Here is an 18,699-nt window from a genome sequence, read left to right as displayed (position 1 = left end):
AGGCATCCTCTTTTTCTTCCCCCATCAGGAGTTGTAAACTTGGGGTGGATTCAATACCATGTCTAAGATTTTTCTTACTCTCCTTTTGGTGAACACAGAGTGCAGGGCTATTTTAAATGGGGGTTTTATAGTCATCTAAAGATGCTATAGGTATCAGTGTTTGAAATAGTTTTCTTTTTTCTGTATCATCAGAATTAGATTATTAAGGGATCCTTAAACCTTCCTTTTCAAGAAAAAGGAACATAGACTTGACAGGTATTTGCTGTTCGTGTTCTTCTAGACCCTGCCTCTCATTGAGCTGCAGGGCTGTTGGGCTTTGTCCAGGCTGCTTCCACATTTCCCCTTTCCTCCCTCATAGAATGTAAGGTAGATCAATTGAGAAAGAAAACCAGAGGTTCCGAGAAAAGATTGGACAATGAAAATTACAGCAAGGGCCTTTCAGTGTTGATTTTTATACATTTTACACATTTTCATTCCTTCAAACTATTTTATTATCATTATAGCTGAAAGTCAGCATTTTGGCATATTCAAAAGACAATTTCCTACCAACCTAGATAATTATATTTTGTGTTGATACATGTTGGGCCTCTTAGCAACCTCTCCTGGCCAATAGCTTTGTGTTATATCTGTGCCAATTTAAAGTCTCCAGTTCTGGCTCTGCCGTCTCTCTGCCAGTGGACCTGAGATTACACCAGAATTTCACTTTTTTTTTTTCCCTCAACCTGAGATGATACTGTTTTTCACAGCAGAACTGTCCTATTTCTCACCGGTGGATCTAATATCCAGACCTCTCTTTGGGTTTGACAGACATATAAGCTAAGGAGACTAGTCTGCATGTGTATAGCTTTTCTATACAAATATTTTATTCTCCTAATACCTTTTCAGGTTATCCGCAAATTTTATAGGATAGCAAACTCAAATGCCTGGCAAACAGCTGTGTGGACTCTAGAGCCAGACTGCCTACATTTAAATTCCTAAACTGGGCGCCTGGGTGGCTCAGTCATTAACGTCTGCCTTCAGCTCGGGTCATGATCCCAGGGTCCTGGGATGGAGCCCCGCATCGGGCTCCCTGCTCAGCGGGAAGCCTGCTTCTCCCTCTCCCGCTCCCCCCTGCTTGTGTTCCCTCTCTCGCTGTGTCTCTGTCAAATAGATAAAATCTTCAAAAAACAAATTGTAAAATAAATAAATAAATAAATTCCTAAACCTCTACTACCTAGTTATGTGACCTCAGGCAAGTTACTAAACTGCCATCTGCCTTAGTTTCCTCATCTGTCAGCGAATGGTTTCTACCACACTGGGTTGTTAAGTGAGATAATTTACATCAAGTGTTAACAACAGTGCATGTCACATAGTAACTACTCTTTACCTTTTTGTCAAACAAATAAGCAAATGCTCAACTTCCCTAAGAGGCAGGGAAATGAAAATTAAAGTAACAAGAAGATACCACTTTACACACATCAAATTATTAAACGTTAGAAAAGTGCACTTCATATCAGGGAACCGTATACTCATAGATGGCTTGTAGAAATGTCAATTGTGACAAGCTGTTTGGAAACCAATCTAGCAAGATCTGTGACATTTATTGTGGCATTTTCTAAAGTGCCCACTGCAGCCTACCACACCCTACAGCGTCTGGGCCCTGGGCACGATATCTTGCTGACGCCTTTGCCTGACTCTATCCTCCTCGTGTTCATTGCGCATCAGTCACAACGATGTTGCCCATTGTCCTCAGTCACTCTGCGCGTGCCCTCCCTTCAGACACTTGGTCCTGCTCCGTTGACTTGATCGCTATTCTCTTACCACACCTCGTTGTTTACTCTCTCAAGCCTTTCACGTTTGTGATCAGTTATCTCCTCAGAGCGGTTTTCCCTGACCACTGCGTTTAAAGTAACAATTTCCTCTAACCTTCTCTTTCCTTACGTAGCTTTATAAAAGTATCGCATTATGTTACATAATAAATCGTTGTCCGTCCCTTCTTCTAGAATGGATGTTCTGTGAGGGCGGGGACTTTGTTCACTGCTGTTCCTAGAGTTCAGTAGGTACTAGAGGGCATGTAATAAAGACATGTTGCCTGAATGAATTTTTTTTTTTTTTTGTAGTAGCAAATGAACAGATGAAAGGAATATGCCCACTGGTAAGAAAATGGTCTGATGAACTGTGACATATCAATAACATGAAGTATTATCCAACTCCTGAGAAGAATGAATTAGAGTTATATCATTGAGGGGTTTCTAAAATGTATTAAGGAAGAAATACAGGTATAGAAATGTGTATATAATATGACCCCAAGCAGTGATCACACCTTCCATCTATCTACGATTTCATGAGAATGGGTACAGAAATACAGTCGCCAGGCTGTAAATGTTGATTATCTAGGGAAGGGTGTGCAGGATGATTGTTGAGCAGGATGTAGAAAGGAAGCCAGAAGGCTGATAGTTGGCTGAAAGGCGAATAAAACGATCACCAGTGTGGGACCCAGCTTCACGCTGGCTTCAGTCATGTCCTTCTCCACCCCACTCCTACCTTGACTTAGTGTCAGGCTCTGACTCCTGGGGGCTGATTCTCCTGTTAAATACTCAACTTTGAGAGTCAGTTTTGATGTTCTGGTTGAGGTTCCAAGAAGTGTACTCAAGTCTTGCCTTTGCCTACCACTTGAAATCTTGCCTTCCTTGAAAAAGATATCTTCTACTGTGTACTTTACTTTTGTTTTTTCATGCAAGGAGTCCTTGATGCTTTGTGGCTGTTGCCTACCACCTTTCGGGGGTTCTGAAGAAACCCTATGAAATTGATTCCTGAGTGCTTGGGCCTTTTATGTTCACTAGGGCCCATAAGGCTCCTGAGCCAGGGAAGGGTACCTGGGAGGATGACAACATTGATTAATGGTAATGTGCTTTGCCTACCTTTGCATACATAAAGAGAACTCTGTGGAGCTCTCAGAAATTTTGGGGAAAAAAATATCAGGTAGAAATGGCAAACATTTTGAAAATAAAGCAGCCCTGTCTTAGAAATACAAGAAAGCAGAAGCAAAATATGGTTTAAATCATTAACAGTACAATTAATGACCAGAAAAAAAAACTTTCATTTAAGAATATATTCCCTTTATCATGGGGTTCAGACATGTGAGCTTTATATTCATTAGTCTGATTGTATTTTCTACCAGCTCTAAGGATGGCACTGTGTCCCGTTTTCACTGACACTGGATGGCAGTTTTCATTCACCCATTTGTCTTGACTTTAAATATAGTAATTTAGGGATACTAATTCTAAACTTAGGCTTCCTGAAGGCAAGATAACATTTCATAGTGACTGATTTGAGAAGACACAAATGGTTTTGCTATAACATAAGTGTGCTACAACTTCTATCTTTACAGAGTTTCTAGCTTATTACTGTCTTAAAAGATGAACATCAATGGTATAAACTTGAGAAAGACATCAAAAATTATCCTGGTACAAAAAGAAACTGGGCCAGCACATGCCACAAGCCGTTTTGGACATTTTAAGTTAGTTCAAAAATTTTTCTGAGGAGAAAAAGATGTTTAAATCCTGAAGTTGGGAAAAAATTCCTAAGAATATTTTTCTGAGTTGTAGGTTTTCTTGAGTAATTTCTTTCATCAACATATTTATAAAGCCCAACTCTTTCCTTTTCTCAAAAAAAAAAAGTACATAATATGAAAAGGAGACATAGGGGGTGATAGACTAACACCATGTAAGAATTCTGAATTTCAAACATGCATGTTTAATAATCATCAACCAATAACAAATTTCAGATATTAGTAATTGTTTTCTTTCACTGCAAATGCTGGGCTTTGATAGTCACTTAGGACAGAGTCTTTTGATTGAACTGGCGAAGCTCAAAAGAAATACGTCAATAAATAAAATGGAAATACCCCATTCACTTTTTTTTTTAAAGAAACAGAGGAAATCAGCAGTATATAAAGGGCGGTAGGTCGGACTACTGCTCTTTCTGTGGTCTCCTGATTGACCTTTCACCTTCTGTTGCTTTAAGTTAACTCCTCTGAAAAGCTGTTTTTATGGGGAAGTTGGGGGAGGAAAAAGAGTTGGAGGGGCTTTGTGGTGTCCTTTTCAAAATTCATGAGCTAGACTTGAATAAGAAAGCCATGCTGAAAGCCCATGCTATTAGAACTATGGGGGAAGTTTACATGTGTTGATTAGCTGAGAAGCTCACTTTCAGTATTAACATGAGACAGTCATTCCAGTTGTGTTCTGATAAAAGTCAGTATAGATATTAGACATCAGCTCAATGACTCTTGACAAGACATGTTTCTATAGAGAGAAACTTCCAGCACCCTAGGGTTTTGCTTAATTGTAAAGTCTAACATCTTTACCCTTTTTAAGATCTTGGAACCTAAAACAATTAAATAATGTACTTCAATCTTATTAGTAGAGAAAATAATAGAGAAAACTTGTAGTAGAAAATGTATTGACTAACTACAATGGCCTTTCATCCTGAACACCTAGAGTCACCCTGGAGAATCTTCACAGTAATTGAAATAAAAGCCTTAGTGGGCTCTTCCCTGGATTATAAATGTGTCTGCGAAGCAATATGAGCAGAAGCATATTAATGGACAGCTGTTTAAAATAATGTTCTTTATAAATGTCATTGACCTATCTACTCCATATTTCTAGTCTCTTCTAAGATTTACAATTTTCTGTTCTCATGTTAAAACTACATGAATATAATTCATTTCCAGTAAAGCATCACCGAAGAATAATAAACAGAACGTCTTTCTTTTAATTGTACCAACATACTGATGTTATCTGCTACTCTATAAACAAGAGGAAGTACTGAGAAATAGGTTGAAAAGCTCACTAAATGTTTTAATGTGATTAAGATATGAAAATCATGAAACTAAAAAAATAAAAATAAGCATGTTACTGGGAACATAATGAGAAATATGCAAGTATTTTTACCTGTGAATATGGAGATCTTGAAAATAAGCATTTAAAAAATTCGTAACTAAAATTTACTGTGTGGAGTAAAACTTTTAATATTTTATTTTACGACCCACACATTATTTTATTACAAAAATATTTGAATAGATGTTTAATTTCTGTAACATCTCTTAATTCCATTCTCTTTTATAGTCTCTCTTCCTGTGTGTGCGTGCGTGTGTGCGCGCACACACACACACACACACACACACACACACACTTTTCTTTTTACCAAAAGCAAACATGGACTATTTTGATGAAAATTGAAAGACTGAGGTCAATATATAACTCCAGATAATGGCAGCTATAAACACTAGAATTTTATTTAGAAAATGCAAAGGAAGTATTCCTAGGAAATGAAAAAGTAATTACTTTATATAGGCTAATTTTACATGATTATGGAACACATGAATACAAATTATATACACTATTACTCATAAACTGTGATTTTGATGAAGAATTTCTTCAGTGAATAATTTTATATAGAAACGAGCAGCGTGACAATGAGACATATTCTTCCATTAGTGGCATCTACATGGATAAAGACTTTCCAAATCCTCTGGGTTCCCTAACCAATAAAATGGATCTCACTGTAGATATATCTGGGCCTTATCCAGGGCAGATGATGCGACAAGAGTCAGCACATTAAGTTGGCTTTATCTAGGACAGTGAAGAGTCCCTAATGTGAGGCATAGAGCTTCTCTGGGCTGCAGCATAATGGTATATCTTCTGGTGCAAATTATACCTTCATTTACTTTTGCTTACTTTCGACTAGACGGGCTATAAGATTCATGTAGAATGAGCCCTGGCTCTCGGCCAAGTGGCAAGTTCAAATCCTTTCTTGTATTTTACCTTCTAGAGCTTTCCCCCACAATTTTTATGTGCTGCTTAGTAACCAACAACCACAAGTGTATATTTGCTTTTCTGAAAAGTTTATATTTGCTTTTCACATGCTTCTATTTTCTACCCTTTTCTTTCTCTTCCCTCCTCCTGGATAACCAAGAACCACAAGTCTATATTTGCTTTTGTTTGTTTTTCTGAAAACAAATGTGTTAGAAATTGGAACTGATTGTCTGGTTGTCACTTGACACATTATTATGACATAGTTACAGGTATTTCCCCTTTTGGACGGTCTCTTTGTGTCATTTTGCTTTTACTTAAGATCTATATTGGTACCTTTTTTCCACTGAGAGAAATCCGAGGGGAATTTTTGCTTTCATACACACACACACACACACACACACACACACACACACACACACAGCAAAAAGCAAAAATAGCATCAGGCTTTGTTTTGCAGCGCCGGAGCCACTATAGATAGAGGCAGTGTGCACCCCCAGCAGCGAAAGCGACCCCGCCAGGCCCCTTCAGTAACCACACCCAGCATCTCAGCGTCAAGCCGTCAGCCAACTCTGTCGGAGAGTATCTGGCTTTGTCTAGATTTGTTTTGTGCTTCCATTAGCAAGATGTGGCCTAAAAGAGGTTATTTTTGGGGTCTGGGAATGTTCAAAATCTTTTCCATATAAATTAATGGTAATTGCATCTTTGTCTTTCTCCATCTGGCTAACAAAAGTTTTCACTCTGCTTTCGGAGCATGGGGGAACCTGTATTTGGTAAAGTTTTATCCTTTGCTAACAGATTTGCTTATTGTTGAATGGACATGACTTCTAAACCGTTAAAAATAACATATTGTCTTGATCTGTGTCTTCCAGATCCAGTATGAATTAGCCAAGCAACTGAGGTAGGCAGGGGTGGTTCTGGCTCCAAGAGGGAGAATAGTCTTTCTTTCATGGAAATACACATAACTGATGAAGCTGGAGGGAAAAACATGGATGGGGATAAGATTGTCCAGGAAGAGGGAAGAGAAAGAAAAGAGTAGAAAATAGAAGCATGCCGATTCAGAATTTAAGCTGAGAGGGAAAAACTCGGAAACTGAAAAGGAATAGCCAGCGCGGTAAGAGAGGTGGGATCCCAGAAGTACGAAAAGGGAGCTGTGAGAAGACTGGAGCCATCTGTGGTGTCAAGTGTTGGAGCAAGCTTAGGAATGGGAGAAGAGGGAGAGCAGAAGCATGCTCCCGGAAGCTGGCGCCTGAGACTTCACGGGGGCTTCGAGAGAGCAGTTTCAGAAGAGCGACAGGCTGAGAGGACTGGGAAGTGAAGCCAGGGGGCATAGGCAACACCTGCAGAAATATCTGGTAATGGGCAGGAAGAAGCAGCGTGAATAGACCGAGCTAGAGAGAAGACTGAGGGAAGAGACGCATTGGATTTTTTTTGTTCCTGGAAATAAAACTCCAATTCTGATATAAATATGAAGATTTCATCTAAAAAGTTCCTGTAGTATCTAGAAGGTCTCAGGACTATCACTTTAATATAACAAACAAATGAACAAAACGGACAAAGTTAATTTAAGTCACTTGATAAATTATATTATGCTTAAACACAAAATTTATTTTTGAACTCCAGTGAGGTTAATTTAGGATACACTGACACTTATCTCATGAATGTCAATCAAATTGACAATGTTCACACTTATGTTTCTGTGAATACTTTGTATCAGTACTCTGTTGATGATACATGACAAGTATAATGCTCTTAGTTTAACATTAAGTTAGAATGCATTTTATCTTCCGAATATGTTGGCATGTTTCAGGGGTGTCTGAGTGGCGCAGTTGGTTAGCCACTGACTCTTTTCAGAGTTTCAGCTCAGGTCATGATCTCAGGGTTGTGAGATCAAGCCCCGAGTAGAACTCTGCACTCAGTATGGAGTCTGATTAAGATTCTTTCTCCTTCTCCCTCTGCCATTACCCCCTGTGTGCATGCACGCTCTCTCTTTCAAAGCAAAGAAATAAATCTTTTAAAAAAGAGAATATGCTAGTTTCATAGAAATATAAGAAATATAGAGAGCATCTCTATATGCTATAGAGAAAATATTTTCTCTATAATGGAGAGTTTTGAATGGAACTTCTGAAAATAATAACATTGGGGAGAAAACAAAAGACTACTTCTGTAAATTAAGATCAATAATAGTCATGTTAAATACTGGGGACTAATGAAAAGGAATGCATATGAAAAGACACAATAACTGTTAAGTTATAAACTATCTTAAATAAACCTGTATTTCTCCTGTTTCAGTCTGTAATGAATACAATGATGATGAGATGCTTCAAACTTGATATTGGTTGGATTTAAGCAACTTAAGAAAACAAAGAGTTTGTCATGAACCTCTTTCTCTTAAACATCTGAAGTTTGGTTTTTCTTAAGGCAGTATCCAAGGTCCCCATCTCTCTTCTGAGTACTCTTTCCCTATGTGGCTTCATTCATTCCCAAGGTTCGGTGTATTGTCTACAAACTGATGACTACCACGTCTATATCTACAGCAAACACTGCTTCTCCAAACTCACAGTCTACTTCCTTTTCCTCCTCGTCTTCCTGCATCTCCTCCTTTATCTTCTCGCAGCTTAATCAAGAAATAATTGGCATGCAGTAAATGGCCCATATTTAAAATGTAAAATTTGCTAAGTTTTTACATACGTATTTGCCCATGAAACCATCACCACAGATAAAATAGTGACTATATTGATCACCCCAAAAGCTTCCTCATACCTTTTCCCCCACCCCCTCACTAGTCCCCAGGTGACCAAAAACCTGTTTTGTCACTGTGTATTGGTTTACATATTATAGAATTTTATATAAATGGAATGATTTGGTATAATGAATGGAATGTTCCTTTAGCATTTAAAAGGTTTCAGGGCTATAGCTTTAAAATGACAAAACACAAACAAAGTTAATTTGAACAGCCATTTGAAATAAATTTTTCAATCTTTTTTTTTTCATCTGGCCTTTTTTCACTCATCCTGGTTACTCTGTGATTCATCCACGTTGCTGCATTTATCCATAGTTCATTCTTTTTTTATTGCTGTGCGGTAGTATTCCATTGTGCTGGTATTCCATTGTATGAACATCCATTCACCTGCTGATGGGTATTTGAGTTGTTTCCAATTTTTAGCTATTACAAATAAAACTGCTATAAATATTTGCATAAGCCTTTGTATGGACATATGTTTTAATTTATCTTGGGTAAATACTGAGGAATGGAATGGCTGGATCACATGGTAGGTATATGTTAAAATTTTGGGGAAGCTTCCAAACTGATTTCTTTCTTTTTTTTAAGATTTCATTTATTTATTTGACAGAGACACAGCTAGAGAGGGAACACAAGCAAGGGGAGTGGCAGAAGGAGGGGGAGAAGCAGGCTTCCTGCAGAGCAGGGAGCCCGACGCGGGGCTCCATCCCAGGACTCTGGGATCATGACTTGAGCCGAAGGCAGATGCTTAACCATCTGAGCCACCCAAGTGCCCCCCAAACTGATTTCTAATGTGGTTGCACCATTGTTATTCCAACCGCCAGGGTATGAGAGCTCTAGTTATTCCTCATACTTGTCAACACTTGGTATGGTCAGTTTTTAATTTTAAACAGTGTTTACTGTTAATCTTAGTGTACTTTTAATTTGCATATTCCTAATAACATATGATGTTGAGTGTCTTTTCTGTGTTTATTTCCTAAATGTATATCACTTTTGGTAAAGTATCTCTTTAAACCTCTTGCTTATATTTTAATTGGGTTGTATCTTATTGAGATACAAATCCATTACCAGGTATATGATTTGAAAATACTTTTTCTCAGTCTGTGGCTTGTCTTTTTATTCTCTCAACAGCATCTTTCAAAGAATAGATGTCTTTAATTTTGATAAAGCACAATTGACTGATCTTCTCTTTTCTGTATCATATTTTTGGTGTCATTTTAAAAAAATATTTGCCTAAACCAGAGTCACAACAATTTTCTCCTATATTTGCTTCCAGAAGTATTATAATGCTATGTTCTACATTTAGGCGTAGGGTCCATTTTGATTTTTTTTTTTCTTTTGGCATAAGGTATGGATCGAAGTTCATTTTTCTGCATATGGATATCTAGTTTCTACATATGGATGGAACCACTTTTTGAAAGACCATCCTTTCTCAATTGAGATGCCTTTTCATCTTTGTCAAAAAAAACCCCAGCTGTCTATCTATGTGTAGGTCTATTTCTGGACTCTATTCTGTTTCATTGATCTATTTATTTTCACGCCAATACCACACTACTTTCATCAATGTAGCATATATCCATATTGAAATCAGATAGTGTTACTCTTACAACATTTCCCCCCAAGGTTGTTTTGACTTCTCTAGATCTTTTCATTTCCGTATGAATTTTAGAATGACCTCAGTGAAGCTCTGTTTATTTTGCAATTCTCTTTTTTTCTCATTCTTTCATTTCGATAATTCCTACTGGTTGCCATATCGTTCAGTCCACTACACCTTTTCTTCTGCAAACACTAACCTCCTGTTCATACAATTCAGTATATTTTTCATCACAGACATTGTAGTTTTCATCTCCAGAAGTTTTTGTTTCTCCTTGAGTTTTTGAAAATATGGAAAACAATTCTATAATAATTATTTTAATATTTTTAAATTAATTTAATTTTAAAATAATTTAAATTATTTAATATATAATTATATATTATATATAATTATTTTAATATATTTAATATATAATTATATATAATTATTTTAATATTCTTGACTGCTAATTCTGTGTCATTTCTAGGTCAGTTTCATTGATGGGTTTTGATTCATTTTTTTTTCCTTATAGTGGGTCAGATTTTCCTCATGCTTTGCATGCCTGGTAATTTTTGAATTGATGCCAGGCATTGTAAATTTTTTTTTTTTTTTAGGCATTGTAAATTTTACCTTGTTTATGTTAGATTTTTTTTTATACCTATAAATGATTTTGAGCTTTGTTTTGGGATGCATTTATTTGGAAACCATTTGATTCTTTTAAATCTAAAGATTTACTAGATGGGATCGGAGCAGTGTTTAGGGCAATGATCATTACTATAGCAAGATACTTCTGAGTACTTCCCTGATGCCCCCTAAATCATTAAATTTTCCAGTCTGGCTCTTGTGTACAGGACTATTCCCAGCCCATGTAAACTCTAAGTTAAATTCTCTCTCATCCTTTTCGGGTAGTTCTTTCTCAGTGCTCAGGTAGTTTCTTCAAATGGATATGATGGTCAGTGCTCTACTGAATAAAGGAATTCTCTGTAGATTTCCAGAGTTCTCTCTCAATGAAGCTCTCTTTTCTCCAGTTTTTTTGTCCTGTGAACTCTAGCCTTCTTGATTTTCCTGGACTCTCAGCTCCATTTGCTCCACTCAGGGCATCTACCAGATTTCCCTTCCCTGTGCCACCTTGTGGGAACTCTCTCAAGGATTTAAATGAGATCATCTTAAGACTTACCTCATTTATTTCCTGTGTCTTAGGGATCACTCTCCTGTTGCCTGATATCAAGGGTCTTGAAAACAATTCTTTTATTTATTTGTTAGGTTATTTTGTTGTTCTGACTCTTTTGGTTGGGGGTGGAAGCCTTCTCTAGCTAGCTTTTTGATCTCCCTCCTTGGATGATTCACACAGTTGTCTTAAACTTAATATATCCAAAGGAGAACTCTACCTTCTACAAAAACTCTTCTTTTCCCATCTCAGTATGTGATACCACCAACCGCAAGTTGCTTAAACTTAAAACCTAGAAGTCATTCTTGATTTCTCCTTCTGACCAATACCCAATCTTTCAGCAAGTCATAGATTACACTTCCATAGTATACCTTCAGTCCATTAATTTCTCATCATCTCTACCCTGTCATTCCAGTTGAGGGTACAGTCCTCTTTCACTGAGATTCTTGTAATAGTCTCCTAACTGATCTCCATATTTCCTCCTTTGCTTCCTCCTTTACCCCACCATAATCGTTCATTATATAGCATTGTTAACTTTAAAAACTATAAATGAAGTCAAATCACACTTTTAAAAATTTTTTAAATCCCCATTGTACATAAAATAAAAATCCAAGCTCTTTATAATGTCCTACAAGATACAAAAGATTTGACCAGCTTTACCTTGAACTATTCACATCCTTCTTAACTATGCTCTAGTCACACTAGCCTCTTTACTTTAAGAAAACTCCAAACTCTTTCCTACCTTAGAGCCTTGCCACCATGTGGAATGTTTTCCCCTTAGTTTTGTGGTAATGACTGATGCTCTCTCATTTTTCATGTCTTGACCTAACTAATAATAACTCTACAGACAAGCTTCCACTAACTTTTCCATTTAAGTACTTTGTTTTCTACCATCATACCCTGCCTGTTATCTTCATGGAACTTGATCACCTTGCAATTATATTCTGTAATTATTTAGCCATTTATTTAGATATTTCATGTCTGTTTCTACTAGATTGTAAACTTTGGGAGGTCTGAGCCATACCTCTTGGCTCACTGCTGTCTACCCGCTATTTAACATTGCTGTCACAGAGCAGGTATTAAATATTTTGCTGATCAAATGAAGAAAATGATGGAGTTGAAATCACATTTGCTGTGGTTTCCTGATGCTAGAAAAACTATCATTGCTACTTTTTATAAATTACTGAAATCCCACATTTAGAGAATAATCTCTTAAAGAGTACTTCAAAAAAAATTAGACTTTTTAGATTTTCATTTATGAAATCATTTCCTGAGGATTAAAATCAGAGGGTAGAGTACATACGTGAATACTGTAAATATGTGAATATGAATAGGATATTCAGGGGAGAAAGAATGGGAGAGTGGAAGAAAGGGGCAAAAAAGATTTTGGGACATACAATACAAACACAAATTATGTCATATTTACTCACCCAGGTGAATCGTAATCATTATATTATTTTTTAAAAGATTTTGTTTTAGGGGGAGAGAGAGAGAGAAAGAGAGCAAGCATGAGTGGGGGGAAGGGCAGAGGTATCAAGTGAGAGAGAGAGAATCTCAAGCAGACTCTGCTGAGCATGGAGCCCATCCCAGGGCTTGATCTCATGACCCTGAGATCATGACCTGAACTGAAATCAAGCGCTGGATGCTTAACCGACTGAGCTAGCCAGGTGCCCCATTATATTATTTCTATATTTATATCTACTATATGTTCCAGTGGCTGTAGTATATTTAATATTTATATAATAGCTACTATATCTCATTTAATTTTCATAAGCCAGTGAAAAAGTTATCTTTATTATTCCCATATTATAGATGGGAAATGAAGTTCGGAAAGATTATATTATTCCCTCAAAGTCACAAAACTAGTACTTGCCTTCATAGTATGAGCTTTTTATTGCTCAGTCCTACTGCCCGACAACCTGGAGTTCTTGAAGTCTTTTCCAAATATCTACAAAGAATATTCTGGAAAATACAGGGACTATGAAGGACAAGAGACACATCTGAGAGATCAGGTTGTGTTCTGTGTATGTTCAAAAGCACTGCTCTCATTCTCCCAACAGAGCTCTCATATTAGAAATGCTATTCTTATGTATAAAAATTGTCAAGATTCTGTGATTTGCCAAATCTTAAGTAGCTAACATTAGCTAATTACTAGTCCCATGCTCCTGTGATATTGACAATTACTAAAAGCACAGTTATTAAGCTAACATCAGCCTTTGTGCTGATTACTGTTAACTTTTAATATCTGACGTTCTGTGTAGACCCTAATTTGTCAAAGTTTATGATCTAAGTTCTTGGCCCTTTCTTCCTTTTAGTACGTACCAGATGGCACTGACTAGATTAGAAGTAACTAGGGTTTAATTTTTATTCACTCTGAGATATCTTGATGCCCAAGAAGCCTTCAAACAGCTACCAGTGGGGTGGGCTGATCTTACCTCCAAGTTGCGGGTGGTGTCTATGCTATATAAGGGTGTAGTTTCTATTTGCTCTCTTCCCTACCTTACCACATGGTCCATCGGGTTCTAGCTACTGGGTGACTTACTTGAGTTTCTTGTTTTCCCATGAAGTTTCATCCATTCATAAATATTTATGAAGTGAGTACCATGTGCCAGGCATTTAGTGCTAGATATGTGGGTAGTAAACTAAAAGATAAAAATATGTGTTTGTGGTTTATATTCTAGCAGGGAGATAAACATGAATCAAAACAAATAAGGAAATGATGTAGCATGTTAGAGAGTGTTAGAGAGAGTTAGAAAATACAGCAGGAAGGGGGAATTCAAGAGCCTGGAGTGGTTTGAGATGGGAAGAATTGCAATTCTAAATAGGTTAATCAGGGAAGGCCTCACAGAAAAGATGACAAGAGGTAAGGGAAGACTCCATGTAGGCAAGAGCCTTCCTGTCAGGGGAAACAGCATGTGCTCTGAGGTGGGTGCATGCCAGGAATATGCCAGATGCAGCAAGGAGATCAGAGGGGCTAGAGTAGAGTGAGCAAGTAGAAGGAACTGTAAGGTGAAGTAAACAAAAAACAAACAAAAAAACCACAGAATAATAGGTGGTTTAGGCTTTATACAGCAGTGTAAGTACTTTTGCTTTTACTCTTGAAATAAGAGACCATTGGAAGGTTTTCATGAGAGCAGTGATATAAAATGATGAATTTTAAAGGATCATTTTGGCCTCTGTGTTGAAAATAGACTCTAGGGGCCAAGGTTGGAGCAGTGATACCACTTAAGAGGCTATATTAGTGTTCTGGGCAAGACGAAGGTGGCTTGAGCCTGGAAGGCAGCAGAGAAGGTCATCAAACGCAGTGAGCTTCTGGGTATATTTTGAAGGTGGGGCTGACAAGATTTGCACTAGATTTGATATGGGTCTGAAAGAAAGGGCAAGGCAAGAATGACTCCAAGATTTTTTGTTCTGATCAGCCAGCAAGGTGGATTTGCCATTAACAGAGATGGGAAGACAGAAGAGCAACTCTTGGAGGGGAGGCTCAGGAGTATGGACATGTTAAAGTGGAGATAACTCGCCTGGATGTTTAACAGACATTAAGTGAGGAGTTTTTCAGTCTGAATTTGGAACCAAGGGAGGGGTCCAGCCTGAATAGATTGTATCGAGAGCTGTGAGACTGAATGAGATCACTTAAAAAAAAATATACAGATAGAGAAGGTGCCTTAAGTCCTGAGCTCTGGGGTATTCCAAGTTTGCAAGGTCATTTAAATAGATGAAAGGGAAGATGATTAGTGTTGACATGAAAGCAAGGTGAAGAAAAGAGGAAGGAGTGATCACCATTGTAAAATTTTGCTGATAGAATACGTGAGAAGAAACTGAACACTAACCGGTGCCTATGGCAATATGGGGGTCCTTGGTGTTCTTAGAAACAGTGGTTTGGGTAAAATGGTCGAGGCAAATGCTTAAGTGAAGTCAGTTTAAGAGAAAATGACAAGAATATGAATATGGGCCCTTTGATTTTAAACATTAGTGTCATTTAGAAGGTTCTTACTCCTGACAACAATAAAATCCATGCATGCTCTTTTCTGGAGTATTTTGGTTTACCCACCACTTTAAAGCACAGTTTGAGCTCTCTTTCTGTCTGATCATTATGCATGACCTCCAGCGCTGATTAGCAGTTTTGTCCTTAAGGAAATTCCTATTTTCCCCCAAATTCAGATTATGCAATTTAAAAAAAAGATTTTATTAATTTTAGAGAGAGAGAGCATGAGCGGGGGTGGGGGGGGATGGAGAGAAAGAATCTCAAGCAGACTCCCTGTTGAGCACTGAACCCAGCCACAGGGCGCCATCCCAGGACCCTGAGATCATGACCTGAGCCGAAATGAAGAGTTGGATGCTTAACCAACTGTGCCACCCAGGTGCCCCTAGCTTATGTGATTTTGGTGTGAATATCACAGAAGGGATGCTATGTTTTTGTACCCTATTACATGATACTGCATAGCCCACTGCTTCATATTATTTATCTCAGTATTGGTGATATAACTATCTGTTAGTTAAGGTTGTGTTTGTTAGGTTTCTGCGGTGTGAAGTTACTCATTTCCTTTCATAATTTAATCAGTATCTGGAGATAATTTGAAACTCACTCTTTATTGAACTCTCTCCCTAGTCTTAGTATTCATTCATGTTTGTTTTTTAAGATTTTATTTGTTTATTTGACAGAGAGAGAGAGCACAAGCAGGGGGAGAGGCAGAGGGAGAAGCAGGTTCCCTGCTGAGCAGGGAGCCCAATGCTGGGCTCAATCCAGGACCCTGGGATCATGACCTGAGCTGAACGCAGACACTTAACCGACTGAGCCACCCAGGCGCCCCTTGTTGATGTTTCTTTACTGAATTATTACAGTGATTGTTGACAAATGGTGCTTTTCTAATTCCATCATTTATTCTGCCGTTATTAGTTGTAGTCTACCATAAGAAAAATGTTTCTATTTTCCCCATTTAATCATTTATATATTTTTATTAGCTTGAATTCATGGATTCCTATTTTATTCAATGATTTATTATTTACTAATACCATTACTTATTTTGATAACTATTTTGTCCCAGATTTGGCCAGGGGGAGTCTAATCTGGTTTCTGTGTATTTTTAGCATACTCATTTCATTCACTGAGGACTTTCTTACTTTCTGGCACAAGGAACACATCTTGTACTTTCTCTGCCCTGGCCCCGGAATTAGCTTTTTCTCCAAGCATCTCCGCTTCCTTTCTTAAAGGATGGTATTTAGAAACCAACATCTGGGTATTAGATGTGTTTATTGTTGCTGGAGTGTCAATGCTCCCAGGTTCTCCTATTTGACAGTGTTAGGGAATATATGCATAGAAAAAAAATATATATATCCTTTGTATTTTCATATCTGTCAATGACTACTGAAAACCATGAATTTGCCCTGATACTCCAATTCTATTCCAATACCATGAAGTTCATTTCAGTGTTCCCTCTTTCCATATGGAAATTGTATGTATAGTGAGAAACCTGGCTCGCTATACTAATATGATCTCCCCTGTAAAATCTCCTACCTCCCTATCTCACTACTGCTGCCCCCTGAACAGTAACTTCCTTAACTTCTGCTCAGGCTCCAGCTGTGCTCCAGGCTGGTAACCACCATCTCTCCTTCTTCCTAGTCAACCTCCTAATCCCTGTTGGGCTCTAACATCACAACATTATGCATCGGGCTGGGCCACTACAGTCATATCACTTCCCTGTCAACTCCTACCTCACTAGGAAGGAAGGATGGAGGCCAGGAGAGAAAGATAAAATGTATCCATATATAGAATATATTCCATGACCTTTTAATGAACCATTAACATTCATAATTCTGAGTGTTCTTGAATCTACAAGGACGGCAAATTTAGGAAACTGATGCAATTTTAACTCATGTCAATCATATGATTACGTTTTCCGTAGTAAATTCAGTAAATGTAATCTCATATAGATACATTTATTCCTTTCCAGCTTCAAAGTCTTTTTTCAACTAACTTCATGAAATACTTGTATTTTCATCTTTGTGAGAAAATATTTTGTTCTTTTATCCCATGCAGTCTAGAGTTTCACTCATTTTTCTGATACTTTTGAGTGGTGGTGCTGTTGGAAAGCCATAGCAGTTTCTCTATGAAGTATATTATCTGAGAAGACAGTAACATATATCCCTCAATTTTAGTAATTGTGGAAAAAAATGCCACTGTTCCCTCTGGCCACAGTCCAGTCAAAGAAGATTAATGTCTCTGTCCCTTGATAGATCAAAAGCAAGACTTGGGGATCAGTGGCATTTTGGGTATGAACACTTATTTATTATTCTCTGTAATTCCCTCTTTACTGTTATTTCCAAGCATAGGTAATCTATTTGCTTTTTAACAAAATTAACATATGTTAATTCCACACATAATACAACAATGAATCCTATAACTTAGCAGAGAATTTTTTTAAAGACAGGGATATAATTTTAAACATTTTAACTAAATTTATAAATTTGTTTTATTAATGTCATATACAGTCAATATACCGCATTATATGGGTTTTCTTTTTTTAAGATTTGTCAGAGAGAGGGAGAGAGAGAGAGCACAAGCAGGGAGAGTGGCAGGCAGAGGGAGAAAGCAGGCTTCTCGCTGAGCAGGGAGCCCGACGCGAAACTCGATCCCAGGACTTTGGGATCATGACCTGACCCAAAGGCGGAGGCTTAAACTGACTGAGTCACCAGGCACCCCTACATTATAGGTTTTACATGCAAACATTTATTAACATCATCTGTGCTATAGAAAAATCAACACAAAAAGGTGAGGAAATAGTTTAAATCATGAATTTAAAAGGAAGAGAGTTCAAGAGAGCTTAGCTTCTATTTGGAAATTAGGTGATGGTGGGAGTCCAGTGAGAATGTCAGTTCACTTGAACAGTATAGAGAAAAGCCACTCTAGGAGATAGGTCAAGGTGGAAGAAATAAAGATTGAAGCTGGTCCAGATACTCCTCAAATTTCAGGTGACAGTTCCGACACCACTTCTTACAGGAAGCCTCACCTGAGCCCCCTGCTGGCCATTGCTTCCTTAGCAGCCTGCTCTCCTTTTGCCATTTCACTCAGTAGATCTTTATTTTGTTTTTCCTGTAAGTATAGGGCAAGGACCATGTCTTGACTCATAAAGCACATCACACAGTGCTTGGCCTATAACAGGTGCTCAGTAAATTAATCTTAGCCTGAAAGCAATAGAATAAGAGTTTGAGAGAGCAACGTGGTCCTATATTCAACTACAATGAAATAACCCAGAGAAACACTTTGTTAATTTCCTACGTTAAGATCTTTTAGATACAGTGAAAGGAGAATGAATTGAAATAAAAGTTTCCAAATCAAGCAATGAAATTAAGCAAAACTTGAGACCTTGTCAGTGGTATTATAATTGTGTTGTATGGTGACAGATGGTAGCTACACTTGTGATGA

The 18,699-nt window shown here is 37.7% G+C and overlaps 2 long non-coding RNA genes across 4 annotated transcripts in view; one reads left to right on the top strand and one right to left on the bottom strand.

The window, feature by feature from the left end:
* Nucleotides 1-18,699, top strand: part of LOC112806760 (uncharacterized) — a 333,839-nt gene that overhangs the window by 568 nt on the left and 314,572 nt on the right. The window lies entirely within an intron of this gene.
* Nucleotides 1-18,699, bottom strand: part of LOC141370724 (uncharacterized) — a 48,143-nt gene that overhangs the window by 11,875 nt on the left and 17,569 nt on the right. The window lies entirely within an intron of this gene.

This window comes from Callorhinus ursinus, unplaced genomic scaffold, assembly GCF_003265705.2.
Source record: "Callorhinus ursinus isolate GAN/ISIS: 27379988/994484 unplaced genomic scaffold, GSC_fseal_2.0 scaffold2, whole genome shotgun sequence".
Classification (NCBI taxonomy): domain Eukaryota; kingdom Metazoa; phylum Chordata; class Mammalia; order Carnivora; family Otariidae; genus Callorhinus; species Callorhinus ursinus.
This window is presented reverse-complemented; position numbering and strand designations above follow the sequence as displayed.